Source organism: Camellia sinensis, chromosome 12 (assembly GCF_055761805.1).
Source record: "Camellia sinensis isolate YWXY chromosome 12, ASM5576180v1, whole genome shotgun sequence".
In the NCBI taxonomy this organism is placed as follows: domain Eukaryota; kingdom Viridiplantae; phylum Streptophyta; class Magnoliopsida; order Ericales; family Theaceae; genus Camellia; species Camellia sinensis.
The window spans coordinates 138,741,617-138,758,932 of NC_138972.1; the positions used below are offsets into that span (position 1 = coordinate 138,741,617).

The 17,316-nt window shown below is 33.9% G+C and overlaps 1 pseudogene across 1 annotated transcript; it reads left to right on the plus strand.

The window, feature by feature from the left end:
• Positions 1 to 1,915: 1,915 nt before the first annotated feature.
• On the plus strand, positions 1,916 to 6,204 carry LOC114293820 (L-type lectin-domain containing receptor kinase IX.1 pseudogene; annotated as a pseudogene). The gene has a single exon (XR_014347338.1). The product of XR_014347338.1 is annotated as an L-type lectin-domain containing receptor kinase IX.1 pseudogene (transcript).
• Positions 6,205 to 17,316: the final 11,112 nt, after the last annotated feature.

Sequence of the window (17,316 nt, forward strand, 5' to 3'; positions counted from 1 at the left end):
TCCCATTAAGAGTTTGATGAAATTATTGTGAAAGTCTTCACCTATTTATAAGAAAAAAACTCTTTCAAAAAAGCTCAAGAAATCCATGTGGGATTCAATCAAATGCATTGGAGGGAATATTGAAATTTTGATATCCCTCCAAAATTTTTGTTTTCCTTTCAATCAAATTATTTGAATTAAAATCATATGGAGGGAATATTAAATATTTGATTTCATCTTCCAAAATTGAAATTAATAATATTTTAAAATATATTATTATATTTTTCAGTAAAAAAAATATTAGGACAAATATTTAAGATAATTTAATATTTTTAATATTTTTAATTTATAATTTTATTACTTATATTTTTATTTAAATATAATTTTAATATATTTATTACGTCACGGTTCGATTCCGGTTCAACCCAACGGTTGAACCGGTGACCCGTCCACCCGATGCCTTTTCCGGTTCGTTCACCGGTCCGGTTTTTAAAACATTGACCTGAACTACCCAAAATCTTTGGGAATGCAAAAAAAAAAAAAAAAAAAAAAAAAAAAAAAAAAAAAAAATGTCATGATAAATTTATGCATCTCTTTTGAAAACCATGGCAAGATATAAAACAAATTTATTAGTATAATTTACTCATAAGTTATATGACTAACAAATTATAATATTATTTTTTTTATTCATCTATGATTAACAAATTATTGAAGAAAAAAAGCTGAAGTGTTATGTGTATAGGCACAAGAATTTTTCAGCACTAAGTAAAAAATGCATAATCAACATTTGATACACTGCAAACTAGTGGACATGCTCTTTTCGTGGTTTGACTTTTGAAGAAAACTCGTGAACGCCCTCGAGGTTTGATTTTTGTGTACTGTTTTGGGCCAAATTTTTTTTTTGAATTTGCGTCTTCAAATCATCAATTTACCCTTTGTATAGAGACAATAATTTGCTACAATTCATTGTACTTTGTATTGTATTATAATTCGTTGTGGTTTGTTTGTTGCATGGAATTTGGTTGGATATTTGTCTCTTACAAAAATCTGTTGTCCCAGGAAAATATACTAGAAATTGTTCAGAATTTCGGATCTAGGGTCCATATTTAAGCTTATTGTTGTGGACCCCTTTATAAATAAATCCTAGCATTAGATTGTAAGTTCTGGGTGATTTTCTGGTCCATAAACCTGCTCAAAAAATATTAACTACATTGATTGTTTGGGATGAATAATTCTATGGACCAAGAGGTGTGGATCCCGAATTTACCCCCAAATGGGAATGTGCGGTTGAGATTGAATTCATGTAGTGTGGGATCCATATGTAAAATAAATCTAAACTACAAAATGATAATCCTAGGTAATTTCTGAATAGTTAAGTCTAAATTTGTAATATTACCGATTTGGGGTAAAGTGAACTAATTAGTTCAAGGAGTTAATTTTTCAAATAGTAATGCTACAATCCTAGAAATTTTACCCTAAAAAAATAACAATTTATGACTCAGATTCATTTCATACTTAAGACTCACACTACACCAATTCAATCTCCATCACACAAACACACTTCACCTAGAAAAATCTGGGACAAGAAATCTGAGTCCATTGCAATTTTGTTGTTCAAATTGATAGTCAGGTGTAGAGTGACAGAAATGTGATAATTTTAGTGACAGAGTGGATTTGTTTGTGTGTGGATACAATACATTCCCAATTCAATACACTTCTTACCCAGATGAAGGGGAGGGGTTTGATCCCAAGTCTCCAAATAAGAGACTTTATTTGCTAAGCTCATTGTCACTTTCCTTATATGAGCCTTCTTTCTCTGCCCAATCTCCACATTGACTTGTGGCGTGTAGACTAGGCGGATTGTCACTTTGCTCAAGTCCAACAAAATAATTTTTTGAAGACAATTTTGTACATTATATCAAACTCTCAACCCAATTGACACTCCAAACATAATTGAAGCCTTCAACATAGAATAGGAAACATGTGTTTTTCGTTCGCAGATTATGATTAAAAATGACTTTGAAACTGCAACCCTCCTATTAGACTTTTGTGTTTTCCCAAAAAATGAAAACATTAAACAGAAAGCAAAAACATATGAGAAAATAAGAAGGCTTCTAATAGTCCATAAAACACTACTCCTGATTATGGCTGCCTATAACTCCAGAAATACTCATCTCTGTTCACCAGAGCAGCTTCTATTTTTTCTCTTCATGTTCTACATGTTATTCTTTCTGTCAGTGTTCTCATTTGTTTCTCCCTTGTCTTTTAACTTTGACAGCTTCAATCCAAATAACCATGAAATAAATTTTGAGGGAGATGCATATCCTGCGGCTGGAGCTATTCAACTGACCTTAAACGAGCGTGACAAGGACATGAGCGGGAAGACAGGACGAGCCACCTATACAGAATCACTGCACCTTTGGGACAATGCCTCAGGAAATCTCGCTGACTTCACTACTCATTTCTCCTTCGTGATCTCTACGACAAACATTTCAAGTCCAATCACCGGTGATGGCCTTGCATTCTTCCTTGCTCCCAGTGGTTCCCATATACCTCCAAACACTGAAGGTGGTGGTCTTGGCCTTGGTCACAGTCTTGCGAGCAACAACCAGACAACTAACTCAACAGGCCCTCCATTTGTTGCAGTTGAGTTTGATACATTTGCAAACCAATGGGACCCTGACACTGGCGCTCATATCGGTATTGACATCAACTCTGTAACCTCTGTCGCAACTAAGCCTTTGCCTGCTAGTATTCATGATGGAAAAAAAGTTGATTCTTGGATTAGTTATGATGCTAAATTAAATAATCTGAGTGTACTTTTCAAAGGTTACAATGCTGAATTAGGTATTTACTACATAGTTAATCTGAGAAAATACTTGCCGGAATGGGTTGCTTTTGGCTTCTCGGCTACCACCGGAGCTTCAACTGAGATACATTACATTTGCTCATGGTATTTCAATTCAAGTTTACAGACTATTGGGTATGACAGAAGTAATCATACTGATCCAATTGCAGCCATGACAAAGCACACATCATCATCCCGAGTAGGAACTAACAAAATAGTAGAAGTTGCAGGAGTGACTTTTGGTGCAACTGTTGTGATTTTCGGATTGGTTTTGTCATTAGTTTACTTATGGAAAAAAAGAGTAAAGAGGGGAAAGGGGAATGGTGGAAACCATCCTGCATTCAACGCAGCCATGGACGATGAATTTGAGAAAGGAATGGGTTCTAAGAAGTTTCCTTATCATGAATTGGCTCGCGCGACAAAGAACTTTACAGACGATGAGAAGCTTGGAGAAGGAGGGTTTGGTGGGGTGTACAGAGGCTTCTTGAGGGATTGGAACTCCTATGTCGCAATCAAGAGGGTTTCGAGGGAGTCTAGACAAGGGATAAAGGAATATGCATCGGAAGTGAAGATCATTAGCCGATTGAGACATAGGAATTTGGTGCAACTGCTTGGTTGGTGCCATGAGAAAGGAGAACTACTACTTGTTTATGAGTTCATGCCAAATGGCAGCCTAGATACCCTTCTCTTCAAGGAAGAAAATGTATTGTCATGGAGTGTGAGGTACCGAATTGCTCAAGGCCTTGCCTCGGCTTTGCTGTATTTACATGAAGAATGGGAACAGTGTGTCATGCATAGAGATGTGAAATCGAGCAACGTTATGTTGGATTCGAGTTTTAATGCTAGGCTCGGAGATTTTGGTTTAGCCAGGCTTGTTGACCATGGAAAAGTACCACAAACCACAGACTTGGCTGGGACTATGGGCTACATGGCTCCTGAATGTGTCACGACAGGCAAAGCAAGCAGAGAATCCGATGTGTACAGCTTTGGGATTGTGGCTCTGGAAATAGCCTGTGGAAGAAAACCAATTGACCCAAATGCCAAAGAGAGTCAGATAGTGCTGGTGGAGTGGGTTTGGGAACTCTATGGAGTAGGACAGATTCTTGAAGCTGCAGATCCGAAACTACGTGCAGAATTTGATAATCGACAGATGGGACGGTTGATGATCGTCGGGCTGTGGTGTGCTCACCCGGATTTCAGTAACCGGCCTTCAATAAGGCAAGCAATTCATGTCCTTACTTTTGAAGCACCATTGCCCATTCTCCCATCGAAAATGCCCGTGCCAACATATTTTGCTCCTCCACTGAACATGCTTTCATCTTCATTTTAAGGGTTGGATCAGTGTTATTTCAGTCTTTGATATTTCTAGACATTTGATTGCATACATGTTTAGTTAATGTTTCTATGATCTCTGAGTAAAAGTGATTACTTTTTAAAACAATCTTCCTACTATATGCTTTATCAAAAAAAATGGCCATCTACAGATCGGCCATACATCCCTAAGTTTTTGCTCATAAAAAATAGATACAAATCAGAGAGTCAAATATATACACGTTCAACCATTCATTTGCTGCTAAGTTAGTTTATCATTTGAAACTGAACATTGTTATGCAAAGAATGGAAATCAACTGGTTCACCAAAATCAGTATGAAGGAAAAATATACAAGTAATCATATTACTTGATGCAGAAACAATTTGGATCGGATGCTCGAATAACGAGTCTCGTCTGGAAAACTCCCCGTCAATTGAGAAACTACTAGAGTTTTTCAAAAATTGATCCACACTCCAAATTCCTGAGCTTTCAAGATAATAGCTTCAAGATAGATAAATAGAGAGAGAACTTATTATTTTTAGTGTGTCTACAAAATGCTGAGTATGAGCCCTTATATAAGTATATATGGCAAATCATGTGTACCTCATGATTAGGGCACACCATGTGTACCACATGTCTAATATCATGTGTTCTTCATGAGTAAACCATGTGTGGATGGACCATGTGATCTTCAAGGTTAGACCATACCATGTGTACACCGAGGTCACGCCATGTGTATTTACTACATGGTTTCCAACACAGTAAAAAATAAACCAAATCAAACCAAGTCTTAAGTCCCATCAAATGGAGTCGGTTAAACACAGTAAAAAATAAAGAATTAAAAACCAGTGAACAGAACACTAATGCACACTAATTTATTGAATTAAATGGAAGAGAAAAATGGACCAAAAAAAACCAACAAAGATACAAGAACTAAACAGTAAAAGGAAACCAACCCATCAAACCCACGAGACAAAACTGCAAATTCAAGTAATAACTGGGGTAAAGCTGTAAATAAAGCTTTTAATTTGTAAACATGAAGACAAAGCAATCGTTTAAAAATAAAATAAAATCTCGATTAGACAACAAAAGAGGGCAAACCCGTCAAAAGATTACACTTAACACCCTGGTACTTCTATGATAATATCATTTCAATCCTTTCGTTTTTAATTGTAACAGTCGATCCCTTAAACTTTATGTCAAGTTACAATGTCACCATTCTTTTCATTTATCATTACTAAAGTAAAATTTCAACAAAAGTAAAATTTAACAGAAATGCAACTAAAATGAGATTTTGAAAAAGTTTAATGGTGCTACTTAGACCAAAACAATGTCACTTTGATAAACTTTTGTGATGTAATGTAAAATTTGATCAACTTTGACTTTAAGAAATTTCTCTCTCTAAAGAAAATTGTGACTAGTATAGTTAATAATATTTTATAAATAATCCATACATTTGACAAACAACCATTTATTACTTTTAAATAATTCACCAATTCAATTGCTTTTAAAACTTTTCCAATAAAATTTTATTTTTAAACTACTAATATTATAATATAATGTTTGGTTCACTAAAATTGAATGAAATGAAATAGTTATTCATTAAACTCTTTATAAAATAACTATTCATATTCAATGACAATTTTATTTGTAATATAATTTTTAATAAATTTTTAGTGAACCAAATGTGGGAATGAAAATTATGATGAAATTATTATGTCATTCTAATAAATCAAACATAATATAAGAGTTAAAATTATCTAAGGAACCTATTTTTAAGAAGAATTCGAGAGTTCAAGGCTGCCTTACTGGCCTTTCCTAATGCCGGCCTTGCACCGAACTTAATTAAATGCAACATTTCGTTTTCAAATGTCACATGAGAAGGACCCCAAATGAATAATATAAAAAATAAATAAAAATATTACCAAGCAATGTTTTCTATTTTTTGCGATTAAAAAGAATACACGCAATGAAAAGAAAATTATATCTATGAAACAGTACACAAAATGACTGATTCAACAAAGTTGCAAGACTTGTGTTCCAAAAAAAAAAAAAAAACACAGAAGTTGCAAGACTTTGGTACAAAAGATGATCTATAGTTATCTACTAATCTATATGTCAAAATCACTCACCAAAAACTAGTTATCCTCAACCAACCATGGCCATGGCTGTTTGCAACTCGTGGAACCCCCTCCGATCTCAAAATTTACTTTGTTCTCTCTTTTTCTTCTTCTTCTACGCAATCATCTGTTACTACCTTGTAGTAAACCCTCTTCATGCAACTGCACTGAGCTTCAACTTGACTAATATTGGTCCACAACTAAATGCACAGATAGTTGCAGAAGGAGATGCTTATGTTTCACCCGAAGGCATCCAACTCACCGCAAATGAGATGAACACGAGCCAGAGCAAGCCACATACAAATATCCTCTTTTCCTTTGGGACAAACACTTCTGTAAAACTCACAGACTTCAACACCTATTTCACATTTGTCAATGATTCAAAAGTCACCAAAACTATGCAAAGAAAAAAGGAAAATAAAATTTTGAGTACTTTTAAAATAGAGAAGGGAAATTTTAAGTACTTCAATACAACAACTATGTAATTCACAAGAAATTTTGAGTACTTTTAAAATAGAGAAGGGAAATTTTAAGTACTTCAATACAACAACTATGTAATTCACAAGAAATCTTCGCTTGTTTCACTAAATGGAGAAGCAATATATTTACAAGTTGAAGATTGGATAAAATATTTATTTATAGTACATTTGCCAAGTGAACAAGGATGCTATCATAATCAGTGTGTGAGAATGTATTGAATTTACCTCTTCTTGGGCAGCTACTTTAGTTGAGTTAGTGAAACTATAGCATATCATTTAGTTCGTATGTGTCCCATAGCCTTTGCACCATCAGCCAAAACACTACAAATAAATTTTTTAGAGAGGAAAAGAAAAACAATACACAAAAGTTGTCACAATTAGCAGAAGGGTAATCCATTAACTACATACACAGTAGAAATTCAATGTTTTGGTTGATGAACATCAAAGAGAACACGAAATCGCATTCATAAGAACACAAAATGTAGACACATTTCTATCACAAAATACAAAAAACATGTAGTGGGCACAGTCCTAGATGTCGGTTATATCAACTCCTGTTCTTCCATAGTGGCCACCGTTTTTAGAGCATAGGAAAGTGTAAACGTGATCGGATAGATTAAACACCGTGAAACGCAAATTGCTGGCATACAAAATTATATGGTTTCTGGAATTTGATAACTGCCCAAAGAAACCATCTAGATAGCATACATGGAGATTGTGAGTTGCCTACTCATTCGGTAAAAGTCTGTTTGCAGCTAGTATTCTTTGACTCAGAGGGGCCTGTTATGCGAAAAGTGAAAGAAACACCATCCCTTCTCTTTTGAATCAAGTAGATTCATATCTGAAAGAGGTCGTGGGAACTCGGTTCAAGCTTTCCCCAACTATTTCTTATCAATAGGCTCCTGACATATACGAAAAGGGGAGTGCGCGAGTTGTTTAAATCTCTCACTACCATTTGATTCTCAGACCTATCCCTTTGTGCCATCAAGTAATCTTAGTCTTATTCTTGGATCTTGTTAAGAGAATTAATATTTTTATAGATTCTTCTAATTTATATGTATACTAAACTATTATAGTATTAGAATTTTTTTTTAATTAATTTGTTTGTTTGATTTTGCCCCCTTTTTTTGTCATTTTCTTATACTGTCTTCTTTGTTATGTTTCCTTTTCCTTCAAATGAGTCAATGAGTCCAAAACTCCAAAGTATATCTCTCCATGGGTCAAAGAAAGCAAGATACTTCAAACATTTTTCTATTTATTTTTAGCTATTACAATAAGAGAGGATTTTATATTTGTTCATTAAGTTCAATATGCTATTAAATGAATTGAAAAAGGAGACTGGAAATGACAGCCTATTTCTCACATATCGGATGGGTAATCAATAATTGCCACTCTTAACGTCGTAGTTTTGGTTTCTATATAGAATTTCAGTTTCAAAATGCAGGCCTTTGCAACTATTATGAGTACATCATGGTAAATTCAATTTCCACATTTAAATATTAATTCCATCATTAAATCTTTAAATTTAGAATTAGAATCAAGTATTTATTTTCAGCAATTTAGATTAGCAGATTTGTGTTTAACTCATTCAAGTAATGCAACATTGGTTATTACCATGCTTCGCATATATTTGCACCACACTTAGATGGAATCAAGCTGTTATCAATACCAATACATGAACCCTTCCTTGAACTGAAATGGCCCAAGACACAACCAACCATGTTCTATTAATTGAGAACATGCTGCAAACTCCACAAACCTATATTCCCATGTCCAGCCCATTAAAATCATTGCCTTCAATTTGTTTTCCAATTGTGCATGACTGTGTATTTGATGCAACATTTGTAACTTAACCACAATAGTTTAGAATTCTCACTTTGTGGGTGCGCATCATAAATTCGCATATTTGTAACCAATCTATTTTATTTCAGGTTGTATATGTGCAGACAGATTACTATTAGTATTAGGGGTTGTTTGGGATAGCCTAAATAAGTGCACTTTTTGTCTTTTTACGAAAAGATGTGCAGAAAAATAGAGAGGTGATGTGATGAAAAAAGATAAAAAGATAATTTTTTTTTGGATTGCCAAACTTGGCCTTAATATTTATCGTTTTTTCTTTTCTTTTTTAATCATCATGCATAATTTGTTGGTTGGGTAAGTGCATTTAGGGCAAGTTATTTTTTTCCCCTACGAAGGTATTATTTTGGAGGGAGTGAACACTTTATTTTTTTTTGGGGGGGGGGGGGCCAAATACTAATGGATAATATCTATGTTTGGTTCACAAATTTGGAGAGGAATTTGGAAAAAGAAAGGGAAAAGATAAGTGAAATGTGAATAGAATATAACTACATTTTACCTATGTTTCACACATACTTTCTTTTTCTATTTCTGTTTCTATTTCCGTTTCCCTTTTCAAATTCCTCTCTAAATCCATGAACCAAACACAACCTAAGAGCGAGGGGATGAAGAAATAATGCTAACTGCCATTAAGGAAAGTATATGTTCTTCTATTTTGTTCCAAGCCAGAGAGGAAAGTTAGGTTACTATTGTTTAAAAGAACCAAAATTTTCATCAACTCAACTTTGAGCCGAAAAGGCAACAACAATGAGAATCATATTGTTGATTAGGATGTTTAGTAATATTCCATCTAAGAAGGATAAACCAATAAAAATACAATATTTTAATAACATAAGAACACAAGCACATAGTGTGATTCAAATATTAAATTGTAGTAAGGCAACAGAACCAAGAAAGCACATTCAAATCAAAAACAAAAACAAAAACAAAAACAAAATAAAGGGCTTTATCCAAGAACGAAAGAAAAAAAATCATAGTAGGAAGCGAAAAAAATAACATACCTAAATGGAAGAGTAAAATGGACCAAAAGGAAACCAACCAATCAAACCCACGACCCAAAAACCACAAATTCAACTAAAAGACGGAGTCAAGCTGTATAAAAAAAAGCATTTAATTTGTTAACAGGAATACAAACAAACAATATATCTTCTAAATTAAAATAAAAAAATAGCATTTTGTTCAATTAGACAAAAGAAGAGGACAAACCCATCAATTTAAAAGGAAAACACACGAGTTTGAGCTTACTTGATTAGATCACCGTCTTGATTACAGAATTTGAAGCCCTGAAACAGCAGATTCAGCAATGTCACGGACAACTTCAATTGAAATATTTTGGATTATTTCTCTTGGGAAGTTGTTAGGGCTAGAACAAAGGAGACCCAACAAAAACGATTTCATTGGTGCTGTCTCGGAGGGAATGCTTTCTTCTTTTTATTTTGATTCAAAGGAAAGTACTAAACAAGAGTTCACAGAAGCAAAACAACAAGCAGAGGACTAATCCCTCGCTACACTAACACCACACATATCATCAATGATCAAAGGTGTGACTTCAGGTGGAGGATCCTCAAGTATCACAACATGATCATCCTGTGCTGGCTAATTTATCAGCAGCTTTGTTTCCCTCTCGCAGTGTGTGGCCAAGGGAACAGTTGCACCTTTGTAGCAGAAATTTTGTATCTTCAATGAGGGCTTTGTAAGGTGAGTTTTGGCTTGGACCTTGGAGAATTTGATTGATGGCATGTTCTGAGTCAGATTCAATTTCCACTTCAGTAGTGCCTTTTTGAAAGATGATGGTGAGTACTCTATAAATGGCCCAGATCTGTGCCTCCAGACATGTGCAATGACCAAACTTTCCATAGTAGCCCCATAGCCAAGTGCCTGCTTCATCTCTCAGAAGGCCCCCATATCCTGATTGGCGGTGGGAATGCTTTCAATATCTCAATTATTGGGGATTTGTAGGCACAGCAGTGACTGTTGTGTTACATTTTAGTGGTGTCTCTGTGAATCTGAAGCTGCACAAAAATCGCATTTTGTCCAAATTAGTCGGTTAAAAAATTGTTTGACATCTATTGGTTGCCTTAATAAATTAAATTTAAATATATTTTAAAGTTGATTATGCCTTTTAAAAATGGGAAAATTACCTTATAACGAGAAACCACAAATGAGTGAGAAATGTTTGAAAATTTCAACAGTATTATCAAGTTAAAAATATATGGGTAAATTATGTAAACAGCTCATTTAGTTTATTTGACGTGTCGATTTGATTTTTATAATTTTAATTTGTTTTATTTTGTCCCTTAATTTAATGGATTGTGTCATTTTAGTCCAATAAATAACTTTTAACTCTCAAATCTCTCTTATCTCACAGCACAATGACCCACTCACAAGACACATCACACACATCACAATTTTTTTTTTTTTAGATAGGCTATTAAGATAAGGAAAATATTATGAATCTCAAATAATCTATCAAATTTTTTATCAAATCTTTTACATGTGTGTACTTATGTGAGAGATTTAATAAAATATTTGATAGATTATTTGGGATCCCTAACATTACTCTTCGGACAAACATCACAATTCTGCTCTTTCTCTCTCTCTCTCTTTCTCTCTCTTTCTCTCTCTCTCTCTCTCTCTCTCTCTCTCTCCCTCCCCCTAGCACACACATCACATCACTAACCTCATTTTATAATGAAAATTGCTAAATGTCCTTCTTCTTTTTTTTTTTTTTTACTTTGAATTTCTTATTTTTTACATTTTATTTTATTATAATTTTATCTTAACATCAAATTTCAATTTTGTCCTCATCTTATCCTCCCAAGTCTAACCCTAACTCTAATCCCACCACCACTTCCACTCCCCCCGCAGCCTCCAACAACCAACCCACCTTCGTTATTTTCCTTTTTCGGCGAGCCTCTCGCCACCACCTATTATTTATAGAACTATCAATGGCGGCGAAGGTTATGGTTTTGGTGGCAGTCGCGGAGAAGAAGCGACTGATTCGCGAACTCTCTTTCGCGATCTTCATGTTCATCCTTCGGAACTTACACTCTTTTCTCTCTTTTGTGCATGACTCCCTCTCTCTCCATCAATTTCTCTCTCTACCTCACAGGTTGGTCGATTTCTCTTCGTTTGGTTACACAGAGCTAAACTTGTAGAATATGTTCGGTGCTCCACAATTGAACATATGCCTTTTGTTCCGCTACATAGTACTGAACATCAAGCTTTTGTTCGGAACTGGTTTTACGAACGACGGGGAACGAAGGCAAAAAGATGGGCTTTCCGAATTAGTTATCCATCATTCATCTTCAGCAACATCAATGTGATTCTCTACAATGGAGGAATCACCTTTCGCACTTAGACCCATTACACTTCCAAAGTTGTTACATTCCTTGAAACATAGTTCACATCTATCTAATATTCCGAGGAAACAGACGGTTGCTCTGTTGTTATTGTTGCTACCGCTATTTGAGCAAGTTGTCGGAGAGGAAAGGTCACCATAGTGGGAGGGGGACTGCCGGAGAAAAGGAGGAGTTGAAGGTGGAAGGTGTAGGGGTGGGGTTCAAAGGGTATATTTGAGATTATGGTAGGGTCCAAAGAAAAATAAAGAGGGAAGCAATTTTAGTGGTGGGAACCCAAAGAAGTGGGGGTCCAAAATAGAAAAGTAAGGACATTTAGCAGCCCTCTTTATAATTAAAAAACAAAATAAATTTTATTCTATTTTATTTTAATAAAATACTCTCTTCGCCTTAAATAATAGTCTATTTTGGAGAATTCGACTTTTTTTAATAGTATAATTATTACATTTTAAAAATATTAATTTTTTTTAAATTACCCTTTGATAGTACATTTTTTTTGAGAATATTAATTTTCATAATTTTACTTTTATGTTATTAATGAATTTAAAAGAAGGACAAAATCATAAATTCATATTATTTTATTTCATAATTTTTGAAAATGGATTAATATTTTAGAACGAAAGGAATACATATAATTTTTGATATATAAATTCAATTTTTATAAAATTAATATTATTCCTTTTCGTTGACACATTCCATTTCTCTTGAATCTGTGTCATGAGCACTACTCGTAATTAATTAAAAAAAAAAGTTACTTTTAGTTTTTGGAAAATACTTTTTAGAAAATTTTATTTTCATGTTTTTTTGGGTGAATTAATTTTATTTTCATGTTTTTTATTTTTTTTGTTTTTACTGAATTTTTAAAATATTTTAAGCAATGTTTTTAATTTTTAGACACACCTAATATAAATACATTTAGAAAGTTTAATTTTTGTAAATTTTTTTTTAAAAAATCTACTAAATACCAAAAATACAAAAAAAAATGAAAATTTAATATATTTTTCGTATTTTTGTATAGTTAATAATTTTTTAAAATAATTTTTCACAAATATTTTACTTTTAGATACATCTAAGTAAGATGCATCTAAAAAAAGTTTTTAAAATGTTTAAGATTTTAAAAATATTCACTAAAAACGAAAAAAATACAAAAAATAAAAAACTCAATTTTCAAAAAATTGAATTCAGAAAACTAAAACGAAACACATTTTATAACTTAAAAATTTGTCTTGATATTGCCAGTTGTTTTCTCGCTCGGAGCTGAATGAAGGTATTTCCTTTGGCTAGATGGAGTGGAGTAATGTGTAGGAACTCTCTCCGATGAGAGGCCCGAGTGGAATATTTAATAAAAATTTAAATTAATAATTCAAAAAATATATATAAAAAAATTACATAATTAAAACGATTTATATGATAACAAATGATCGTGTAGAAGAAGTTTTGTGATCAGAGGGGGTTCTAAGAGCTGCAGACAGCCATAGCCATAGCCATGGTTGGTTGTGAGGAAAATCAGGCTGTGTTTGGAAGAGTTTTGGAATCATAAATCTACCCCTACATTCGAGTATGATGTTTGGTTTGAGGTTTGAAAAATTAATTCCACCCCTCATTTTGAAAACTCATTCTAGGCGGGCTTTTAAATTTTGAAATTTGGCCTACCGATCGTCTCCCCAGACGTCCGGCCAGTTGACCTGAACAATGCCATTTTTTTTATTTTTTTTTATTTTTATTTTTTGCAATTGAGACTTGTTTTTGTTTTATTTTATTTTATATTTTTAATGAACCAATATTTTTGAAATTTTTAAAATTTTTTTATGAGCTTTTAATAGATTTTTGAGTTGTGTGTTTGGTTATGAGTTGTAAGTTTTTGTATCAGATATCATATGACACATCAAAAATTCCCCACTCAATTCAAAACTCTTTCACCAAACAAATTTTCTACACTCAAATCATAATTCTAAAGCTCACAAACTCAAAATATAACTCTTATTCTCAAATCATATTTAGAAAATTCTATCAAATGCTACCTTAGTTTTTGCTTGGTGAGTTTGACATATAATTTAGTAAGTGACTATAGATCATCCTTTGTACCAAAGTCACTGTATTTTGCGGATCAAATAAAAATAGGGTGATTTACAGGTAAGTCCCGTTTTAGAAAATAATGGTACATTAAGTCCTACTTCAAAAGCTTTTTACCAGTAAGTCCCATAATAAGTTGAAATGACAAAACTACCCTTACCAAATCAAAACACAAAACATAAATCGCAGATTCAGGATTTCATTCTCACAGTTTATCCCGCTATTTTTCACCCTCGCAGATTTCATTCTCACCTTCATCAATTTTGCCTCGCATTTCGTCTTCCTTCATCAATCTCGTCTCAGATTTCACAAAAACAAACTAGATCATCAAACATTCTAACATCCGAACAACCAAAAATGGTGAAAACAAGTAAGATTCAAGTATCTTAAACCCTAGTTTTTGTGAAATCTTTCATTTTCGAAACTTTTGTTTTTGATTTCCATTTCAGCTTGAATGAATGTTGAGTTCGAAACTTTTGTTTTCGAAACTTTTGTTTTTGATTTTGTTTGTGAATCTGAGAACATTCACTGTAATGCCACCAAAATCATGTTCTCATTCTTTCAGTTTAGGTTTCATTGTTGATGTTGGCACGATTGTTGTGAATGTTCTCAGATTCTGAATCAATTTGAGTGAAAACCCCTTCTCTTGCTTTCAATTTAGGTTTTAATGTTAATTTTGGTGCGATTGCTGTTAATATTCTCAGATTCTTAGTGAATTTGAGTGAAAAACCCTAGTTAGTCGTGTTATCTTGCTTTTTATTTGTAGCGATCCCAGTTTCGATCCTTCTTTCATGTTTTGCCACTTCGACTGGGCTGGTCGGGGGTCGAGCTGCCCGGTCAGCTCGCGGGGGTCTAGGGAGTAGCGCCCCTTGGCGGGTCCTAGGGTAGCGCCCTGGCGGGGTTGAAGAGCAGCGCCCCCAAAACAGAAATACAAAATGCATTCAAAGTTGTTTGTCCGCTCGAGCGGCCGTTTATGCTCTCGAGCAGAGAATGTTTGGTTTCAGAAGTTTGACTTGTTTGCAAAAGTACTAGGTTAGTGTATTTGACGCTCAAGCGGGGCATTCCACGCTCGAGTGGATGATGTTATATCAATTCGTGAATCTGATATTTCATATCACTTTTTCAGTCCTCTCTCTCTCTCTCTTTCTAAAACTCTCCAGAATTTGCAGATCGGGAGCTTCTCTCTCTAAAAGTCATCTTATCTCTTTGATTTCTCCAAATTCATTGGGATTTAGACCTAAGTTCTTCACCAAAGTTGGTTATCATCTCGAGGGCTTCGTTGTGTGCGGTGAAGATCGAGTTTCGACATCGTTGATTTTGGGGGTTTCATCTCATTTCTTCTTCAAAACTTGAGGTAGGGATTTTTTTAGAGTTATATATATGTTTTTACAAGATCTAGATGAATTTTGAAATCATCCTTTGATTAGCTTTGAGAAATTGATTGTTGATTTCAAGAAGATGAGTGATTTTGAAAGAGGGTTTAATTTCTTTTCCTTTTAAAATAGAAATTGAAGGTTTTATACCATATTGATTGAAGAAAGATGATTTTGGGGAGATTCTTCTAAATATCTTGGAGATGAATAGTTTTGGTAAGAAAACCTAAAAATTGGGTCTTTTCTTTGAAAGATGTTGAAAATCCTTGGAAGATGTTCTCCTATTTATTTTGTGTACCAAAATAAATGGATGCTTTGAAAATTGTTTATTTGAATATAAATGACGAGTTTTGTGAAAAAAAATGAGAAATGTTTTTTATTTTGGAAATTGTTGTCAGAATGTTGATTTAGTCTTGAATTGACTAAATTGTTAAGATTGCTCGAAATGTGGAAATTACGTTATTCTCTTGAATGAATTGGATATAAAAGTATATATGTATATATATTCATCTTGTGGAATTGTGTTGAAAAGAGGATTGAAAATTTTGATCACAATGGTATATTGTGTGGAACAATTGAATATGGAAATAATGTTGCATTGCATTATTAAGCATACATTGGCATTTCAATTCATTGGACTATGTTGAGAAAAGAATGTTGGGAAATGGGTTTTCATGAAATAGTTTTGGGGTAAATACGATGGTAAGTCTTGATAGGTGGTGTAGATGAAATTGTTTAAGTTGGCCTGAGTGTCCTTGGTGAAAGACCAGAAAATCGCGTGGATAGGTGTCGAGCCTTCCGGTTAATACCAGAAAAAATGACAATTGGTAGTACTTGTATAGTCTACTTGCAGACACCGACCTAGAGATTGCTAGAGTTGTATTTATCATCCCCTTTAATTAAATTGATAAATTTTGAACAGTTGAAGTTGCATAACATCATTGAGCATGATGGTTTTCAAAAGATGAAGATGTATTTTATTTTTAAAAAGGCATGGCATGGCATGTGCATTCAACTCTTGAGACTTGAATAAAATGTATATACACTACTAAAGAAAGGGTCTTTTGAGTCGGTTTTTTGAGTCGGCAAATTTTACCGTCGCAAAAGGTAGCTTTTTTGAGACGGCACAGAGTTACCGACTCAAATACCAAACCTTTAGTGTCGGCACCGTTGGCCGACACAAAAAATTAATATTTGATAGTATTATTTGAGTCGGTTGAATTTACCGACGCAAAAGATAGACCTTTTGAGTTGGCATAGACCTTTTGCGTCGGTAAATTTGTGCCGACGCAAAAAATTAGACCTTTTGAGTCGGCAACTGATGCCGTAGCAAAAAAAAAAATTTATAACCAAGATATATATTTATTTACTTGATTATATTTAATAAATATATTTATTTATACATATACTTTTATATTAATATTGAGTGTATATACTATAAGTAATATATATCTCGTTTAATATCTGAAAGAGGTGTGGTGGTGAAGTGGGTGTAGTGCGTTGACCTTGGGTCAACTTGTCCAAATGGGTGTGTGTTCGAACCTTGGGAGCCTCAGTGAGAAAATTATGAGTTAAATTTTTTAAAACATTTAACCACTTTTTGAGTCGGCAATCTACCGTCTCAAAAAATTAAAACTTTTTGCGTCGGCAGATTGCCGACTCAAAAACTTTTTGCGACCCCACCATTTTCGTCCCTTGAGTTGCCGTCGAAACGCCGTCGCAAAAAGTTTTTGCGTCGGCAAATCCGTTATTTGCGACGGCAAGCTGCCGACTCAAAAGCCCTGCTTTTTAGTAGTGATACTTTGTTAAGGATTTCCTGTTGGGCTTTATGCTCAACCTACCGGATTTTTGTGCAGGAAAAGATGTGGTGAATCCGCCTAATTGAGGGCGTGGAAATGTGTGTGTTGAGAGCACTA